General features: G+C 47.2%; 1 long non-coding RNA gene across 1 annotated transcript in view; it reads left to right on the top strand.

Annotated features, from left to right (window-relative positions):
- Nucleotides 1-8,470, top strand: part of LOC142046657 (uncharacterized) — a 121,515-nt gene that overhangs the window by 93,311 nt on the left and 19,734 nt on the right. Inside the window, exon 2 of the long non-coding RNA XR_012655663.1 lies at nt 5,487-5,550. This is a non-coding gene — a long non-coding RNA (uncharacterized LOC142046657). The remainder of the gene's footprint in view (nt 1-5,486; nt 5,551-8,470) is intronic.

Below are 8,470 nucleotides of genomic sequence, written 5' to 3'. Positions count from 1 at the left end.
GAGAAGGAGCCCTGCTGCCAGGAGTGTAGGAGCAGCAAGACAGTGAGCCTCACCAGGAGGAGAGGCAGTACTCTCTCCCACAAGGGAGTAAAAGAATACTCTAAACAGGACGGGTGGAGATACGGGGAGCAGACTTCCCCTTTGTCCCAAGGGGGGCCGCATTACCCAAGCCTGTCTCACCAGGGCTAAAAGCAGCAGAGGCTGGGGAGACTGAGAAGGTGCCTTGCCACACATGGTGTCAGGGGTGGGATGTGAGTGAAACTTTGTGGCAAGCAGTCTCGGGGCAGGGTAAAACCCCCCTTAAAAAAAAAAAAACCAAACAAAGAAACAAAAAACTAAAACAAAATGGAGGATGTAGTGAAGGCATTGGTGCAGGCCACTGCGGCCCAACAAGAAGCTACCAGCGTGCAGATAGCTACCCAGCAGGAGGCAGTGCGAATACAGCAGGAGACAAATCTACTACTGATGAGCCAGGCGGCTCAGGATCGAGCCACCCTGCATGAGGTTGTGAACCAGCTAAAGGCCCTGACCACCCTAATGCATGGACCCCATGGGACTCGGCCCCTGCGGGCAAGCCACTACTTACAGAAGATGACAATGGATGATGATGTGGCGGCATATCTCCTTGCGTTAGAGAGAGCGGCCCAGCAGGAGGCCTGGCCCCAAGACCAGTGGGCTGGTATCCTGGCTCCCTTTCTGTGTGGGGAGGCACAGAAAGCATATTTTGATATGACAACAGAAGCAGCTTCAGATTACTCCCAGCTAAAGGCAGAGATCCTGGCGAGGTCTGGCATGACGACAGCTATAAGGGCACAGCGGTTCCATGAGTGGAAATACCGAGTCAACAAAGCCCCAAGGTCCCAGCTGTTTGACCTGATCCATCTAGCCAGGAAGTGGCTGCGCCCCGAGACCCAGCTGCCGGAGGAAGTCGTGGAAACCATAGTTGTGGACAGGTACATAAGAGGGCTACCGCCGGACATATGAGGATAGGTCAATCAAAATGATCCCTCCTCCTATGATGAGCTAGTTGCCCTTGTAGAGAGACACCTAGCAGTGCAGGAACTTTCTTGGACCACCGGGGGAGGAAGGTGCCAGAATAGGAGGCAAGTCTATGTACCAAAGGCCCGAGTTGCTGTGGCTCCAGGCCAAACTATGGAGGGGAGGAAGGAGGCCAAAGAGCGGCCCAAGTACTCGGAGAGACTTGGGGACTGGGAAAGAAAGACTCAGGGGGTAAGGCCACACAGCCCAAAAAATAGGGGGCTGCCCCGAGCAGGATACTGATATTATCCATGTGGAGAGATAGGGCATATAACTGCCCAAATCTAGAGGAGCCCATGCAATGCAACCTGGGAAATCTAGAAGAGCCATGTGACCTGATAAATCTAGTAGGGGTAGCGATGGTCCCTCATAGATATACTAGGCCAGTTAAAATTAATGGTATAAAGACCACCGTGTTAGTAGACTCAGGAAGTGCAGTCACGCTTGTCTCGGGCAAGCTAGTTGGGTATGATCAACTATCCCTGGCCAAGCGCACAGGGATATCTTGTGTCCATGGGGATGTCAATTACTACCCAACCATTCCAGTAAAAATAGAGGTCCTGGGAAACCCCACTAAGGTGACAGTGGGGGTGGTCCCAAAACTCCCCTACCCAGTCCTCAAAGGTTGAGACTTCCCAGAGTTTGGCAGTCTACTTTCTGGAGGGGAGTCAGAAGAAGATAACTACCCAGAGAGCAGTGGGATGACCTCAATAGTTAGTAATTCCCTGGCCTTCCATGAATTTGCCCAGGATTTATTCTCGCCCCCTGGGAAGACCAGGAAGACTTGGTGAGAAAGGAGGGCAGATAAGAGGAGGGGAACGAGAATTCTGACCCAGAACCAGAATCCTATACTCGTAGGGGAAAGAGTTGGCCCGATTGACAAGGGAACTAGACAGGAGGTCGGTGAGCCAACAGCCGGACCCAGTTCCCCAGGGACCTCCCTCAACGGGGAGGGGGAAATAGAACCCCCTGAGTTTGGGCAAATTGGACCTTCACTAGAGAATTTTGGATGGGATCAGGCCAATGATATATAATATAATAATAATATTTGCAAAGAAGTACTTGAAGTTAATGGAGTCCCTGTGGAAGGAAGAGCCAAGGGCCCAGGGTCATATTATATGATCAGGAAGGATCTGCTATACAGCGTAGTCCGTATCCAAGAGCATGTCATGGAACAGCTCCTAGTATCACAGAAACAACAGAGGGGAGTGAAGGAGCTAGCCCACAGCCATCTGTTCGGGGGACATCTAGGGGTAGATAAAACCCTGGATCGAATTCTGCAGAGGTTTTTTTGGCCTGGAATCTATGCGGCAGTCCAGCGATATTATGCCTCCTGTCCAGAATGCCAACTACATGGGCCTCTACCCCGCTTAAGGGCACCTTTGGTACTCTGCCGATTATTGAAGTCCTCTTTGAGCGAATAGGTATGGACCTAGTAGGGCCACTAGAAAAATCAGCCCGAGGCCATCAGCACATACTGGTGCTAGATTATGCCACCCGGTACCCCGAGGCCATTCCCCTACGGAACACTACGTTTAAGACCATAACGAAAGAATTAATCCAAATTTTTGCTAGAGTGGGAATACCCAAAAAGATCCTGATGGATCAAGGAACCCCCTTTATGTTGAAATTAATGAAGGATCTATGTTCAGTGCTCCACATACGGAATCTAAGGACATCAGTCTATCATCCGCAGACTGATGGCCTCGTCGAGCGTTTTAATAGAACATTGAAGAACATGATACGAAAGGTGGTGAGCAGGGATGGGAAGAACTGAGACACCCTGCTACCATACCTAATGTTTGCGATAAGGGAGGTACCTCAGACTTCAGCTGGGTTCTCCCCATTCAAACTGTTATATGGTTGCCACCCACATGGCATACTGGACATTGTCAAGGAAAGTTGGGAAGAACAGCCGAACCCAGGGAAAAACCTCATCGAGCATGTGTTGCAGATGAAAGACAGGGTAGCCCAAGTCACCCCCATAGTGCGGGAACACATGGAGAGGGCACAAGGGGCCCAACAAACATACTACGATCACCAAGCAATGATCCGAAAATTCCAGGTGGGAGATCGGGTAATGGTGCTCATACCCACAGCGGAGAGCAAGCTCCTGGCCAGATGGCAGGGGCCATATGAGATAATAGAAGCCATTGGAGAAGTCAATTACAAGGTCTGACAGCCTGGACGCCAGAAACTGGAACAAATCTATCATATAAACCTGTTGAAACCTTGGCAAGACAGAGAAGCTCATGTGGTCACTCTAGGGTCACCTCCTCCCGAGAGCAACTCGCCTGCCCAAGTGGGAATATCCCCAGAAATGACCCCTGACCAGTGAGCTGAGGTGATCAACATGATCAAACGCAACCAGGACGTGTTCTCAGAAAAGCCAGGCAGGACTATTGAGGTTCACCATCACATCCTCGCAGAGTCTGGAGTGAAGGTGAATGTCAAGTCATACCGTGTCCCGGAGGCGAAAAGAGAAGAGATCAAGACAGAAGTCAGGAAAATGTTGAAGTTAGGAGTCATTGAAGAGTCTCATAGCCAATGGTCAAGCCCCGTGGTCCTAGTACCTAAACCGGATGGCAGTATGAGGTTTTGCAATGACTTCCGGAAACTGAATGAGGTGTCCCAATTTAATGTGTACCCTACACCCCAGGTAGATGAGTTAATTGACTGACTGGGGAAAGCACGATTTTTGTCCACCCTTGACTTGACTAAGGGTTATTGGCAAATTCCCTTTGCCAAGGCCGACAAAGAGAAGACGGCCTTTTCAACACCAGAGGGACTGTATCAATACACTGTCCTCCCTTTTGGTATACATGGGGCTCCTGCAACTTTCCAATGGCTCATGGACAAACTGTTGCGTCCACATGGCAAGTATGCAGCTGCCTATCTTGATGACGTCATTATACATAGTCCAGATTGGGAGACGCACTTGGGGAAGGTGGAAGCAGTCCTAGACACCTTGAGGAAGGAGGGCTGACTGCAAATCCCTCCAAATGTGCAGCTGGGCTAGCAGAAGCCAAATACCTTGGGTATATAGTGGGGAGAGGCGTGGTGAAGCCCCAAATCAACAAGTTAGAGGCAATACAGAATTGGCCCCAACCAGTTCGGAAGAAACAGGTCAGAGCATTCCTGGGGCTGGTTGGATACTACAGGCAGTTCATCCCCCACTTCGCCACCAGGGCATGCCAGCTAACAGACCTAACGAAAGCCCGTGGTCCGGACATAGTAAGATGGTCTAGCGCGGCTGAGGAGGCTTTTGCAGATCTGCAAACTGCCGATCCAGTGCTGGTAGCTCCAGACTGGGAGAAAGAGTTTATCTTGCAAACAGATGCCTCTGAAGTTGGGTTGGGAGCGGTTCTCTCACAAATGGTTGGAGCAGAAGAACACCCAGTCCTGCTCCTCAGTAGAAAACTCCTGCCCAGGGAACGTAAATATGCCGTAGTAGAGAAGGAATTCCTGGCCATAAAGTGGGCTGTAGAAAGCCTTCACTACTACCTACTTGGACGGAGGTTTACCCTTGTCACGGTCCATGCCCCTCTGAAGTGGATGCACCAAAACAAAGAGAAAAATGCGAGAGTGACAAGGTGGTTCCTGTCGCTACAACCCTTCCACTTCAGAGTACTACGTAGGTCCGGAATCAAGCATGGCAACGTGGACAGCCTTTCAAGGGTACACTGTTTGCCGACCCAAGTAGCCCAACCCTGTAGTGTTGAGCAGGGGAGGTGGAATATGTGATAAACTCAGGACAGACAGCTGCAAGGGAGGGATAGGAATCAGTCCCAGAGGGTTAAAAGGCCCTCCTCCTTATCAACTGGGAGGCAACTACAGGTCAATCAGGTTCAACTGAGAAAGGGTTACCAAGGTAGCAATTAGAATCAGCTGAGGGGGAGCTACCTGAGGTTAATTAGTATTAGCTGATTCCAACTTAGGGCTTCCTGAGACCTTTTTAAACCCTTCCCTGGGAGGAAGGAAGGGGGAGAGAGCAGAGAGTGAAGGAGTCCTGCTGCCAGGAGTGTAGGAGCAGCAAGATAGCGAATCTCACCAGGAGGAGAGGCAGTACTCTCTCCCACAAGGGAGTAAAAGAATACTCTAAATAGGTCTGGTGGAGATACGGGGAGCAGACTCCCCTTTGTCCCAAGGGGGGCCGCATTACCCAAGCCTGTCTCACCAGGGCTAAAAGCAGCAGAGGCTGGGGAGACTGAGAAGGTGCCTTGCCACACAACATAAGCTGTAATGTTTACATTGCCTAGATTTCTTTATGCTGTCTGGACTCTGAGGGGTAAAAATTCCCCATGCTGCTTTGCATGGATCAGCCCTAAAGGACACATAATGCTGCTTAGCTTATATTACCTGTTTAAATATAAGGCTGTAACTCACTTGTGTGTGTATGTTTTCTGTTTTAATCTTGTAAATAACTCTCATTTCTTTTCTTAATTTAGGTTTATCCCAGGATTGGCTACACACATTGTCTTTGGTTTGAGATATGAGTACAAATGACTTGGGGTAAGTGATTGGTCCTTTGGGACTGGGAATTACCTGAATATCATTGTGATTTTTGGTGCAAAGTGACCATCTTTCACACAGTCCTGGGTGGCAAGTTAGACTGGAGTGCCCGAGGGGACTGTCCGGTAAGATTGTTATAGTGCTTTAGGAGTTCACACTTATTGCTGGGTTGGTGAAATCTAATTATGAATGTACAAACAGTTTGGGCTTTCTGCCCTGTTTTTGACAGTCTACCCAAATGCTGGCACTCATGGTCATGACCCACTCCAGACAGCGTGACACCCTCATCACAGTAATGCAAATAGGAAGGATACAGGCATCTAGTACAGAGGCAAGAGAATGTGACTGAATAATGGAGAGGGAGGAGGTAAGGTGGATATTTTGCATATCCAAAGATTAAAAAAAAACTATAAAAAAGAAAACCTAGGTCTACCTGGAAACAAGACAATTTGAAGAACCAAGTAGTAAGCAAAGCTCTGTTACAGGTTAGTAAGGTTGGGGAAGAAGTTATTTTGGAATATGCATTGCAGCCAAACACATCAGATTTATGAAAGAAGTCTCACACCAGGGCCTCAGATGTTCCACTTTCACTTATTTATTTGATTAATATTTGTGTTTTATTTTTCTTTCACCTCACAATAAACACACTTAAATTTGTGAACCGTATTTTTCATCTGTAACTGATTTCTCAGGATGCTGGTAATCTCCCATCATTAGGGAAGATGTCATGTCCTGGGGTGATGTATTTTGGAAAAATGCATGAAAAACTTCTATGTCAAAAATATTAAGAATTGAATGAATGAGTTTTATATGAATACTTCTCACAAGGTTATTGCCCATGGAGAGAGCCCTTCCCTGTTCTGAAAGTAGCTCTCAGCAATGGAAAAACAAATATGTAGAATTTGAATAATGGATGCTCACCCAAAGAGCAAGATATATATACTTTGTAAACAGGCATCAATGAACCTCAGAGACAATGGCTAACCTAAGGGCATAATGTGAGCAGGACGGCTAAATAAAATAACTGGAGAAAGATAGCGTATTAATTTCCATCTATGATGATTGTGATGGGGATTTGACAGGGCCGGCTCCAGGCCCCAGCGCGCCATGCGTGTGCTTGGGGCGGCATGCCGCGGGGGGCGCTCTACTGATTGCCGGGAGGGCGGCAGGCAGCTCCGATGGACCTCCCGCAGGCGTGCCTGTGGAGGGTCCTCTGGTCCCGCCGCTCTGGTGGAGCATCCACAGGCATGCTTGCGGGAAGTCCACCAGAGCTGCGAGACCAGCGAGCGGCAGAGCGCCCCCTGTGGCGTGCCGCCGTGCTTGGGGTGGTGAAATGGCTAGAGCCAGCCCTGGGATTTGATAATAGGAGTAAGCATCACAGAAAGCTCAAATTAATCTTCCTTGATAGGAAAGGAAATAGAAGGGTGAAGGGTGGTACAATTTTCCTTTAGGTCTTCATTGAGAGATAGCAGAATGCAGCTTCTCCATTTAGGGAATGAAGAGTGAGAGGTTTCCTGCCTTAGGTTTTAAAAACAGAATCTAATATATTCGCTTGCAGTTTGTTAGCTTCCATTTTGTTGCTGGGTGAATTCCTTTTCATCATGAGGATGTTTGATTTTTGTGAATATTCATAAGTATTATTTTAAAGGGATTCCCAGACTTGGCACTGTAATTCAGTAAAAGCCTGTGTGTGTGCAAGCAGTCTCCTGAAAGAAATTATATAAAGACTGTGATGATTCTCAGGTACCCAGGACTGTGAGTCACCTTGTTCCCACCCTTCCTCCAGTGAGAGGGAGACTGGCTTATGCTTAACTGGGTGTCAGTTTCCTGACACCACCAGCCTGTTAGCCACCCAAGCACTCTCCTCTGGGCTGTGCCAGCCCTTACTTTACCTTTCAAGTTAACACTAGCTGTACTCTAGTCCCAGAGTCTTTTGAAGCATTTCTCAGTAGTGTCCAGCCCCTTACCCACTGAACTCACACAAGTACCAGGTCTGCAGTTTCCACGGGAACAGTGTACACACCGTGTATGATTCAACTCAAGACAAGCACCTTGCTTCATATCCTGGCACTGAGATATATTTATAGTGAAAGCATCCAATAATGTAGGATGATGGGATGTCATTTTTGTTCCCCAAATATAGTCCATCAAACCTTTGAAGTGTATCTCAAGTTTAGGTTCTGTTTTCCCACTATGTTTCTATTCTCGTTAGTTCCTTTCTGAAATTCTTATAATACTTCATATGTATTCAGTTAAGACAGATGATATGAACTAGACAATACTTAATTTACATTTCAACAGAGAGACCAGTATATAAACATCCCTTCTCTGACCGAAAACTTGTTTAGAGAGACAAGGTGGGTGAGGTAATATCTTTCACTGAACCACCTTCTGTTGAAAAAGACAAGATTTAGAGCTATACTGATCTCTGCCTTCATACAGACTTTAAAATATATTTTCAGAATATATACATATCTCCCTGCATAGTATTTGTACTTAGATTTCACAACTACATTAATTACTAGCTTTCATTTAAAGCTGCACATGACATTCTTTGGTGAACCAGAATATGCATAACAGAATCAGGATATTCTTGCAATTCCTTTGCCAGTTGGCACTGAGGAGGTCTTCAGTCACAAAAGACGAGATCACAAGGTCCTTGAGTCTGTAGAATCTGCTGTTGTAGTAATCAGAAGAAGTTTGCTGAAATCAAGCTTGTATGAGTTGAATGTCTGAGAGGCTAGTTCTATTCAGAATATGGTTTTAGAAAAGGCTACATGCTCAACATGGACACATCTAGAATAAAATTTGCCGCTTTCCTATGAATTAGCATATTAAGGTCATATCCATCATATACCAGTTGGTCCTTTGACTTCCCCCGTGTGTGTATATATATACACACAGCCTGGATTGACTACAG

Source organism: Chelonoidis abingdonii, chromosome 4 (genome assembly GCF_003597395.2).
Source record: "Chelonoidis abingdonii isolate Lonesome George chromosome 4, CheloAbing_2.0, whole genome shotgun sequence".
Classification (NCBI taxonomy): domain Eukaryota; kingdom Metazoa; phylum Chordata; order Testudines; family Testudinidae; genus Chelonoidis; species Chelonoidis abingdonii.
The sequence above is the reverse complement of the archived record's forward strand: the minus strand, read 5'-3'. Positions and strand labels throughout refer to the sequence as shown.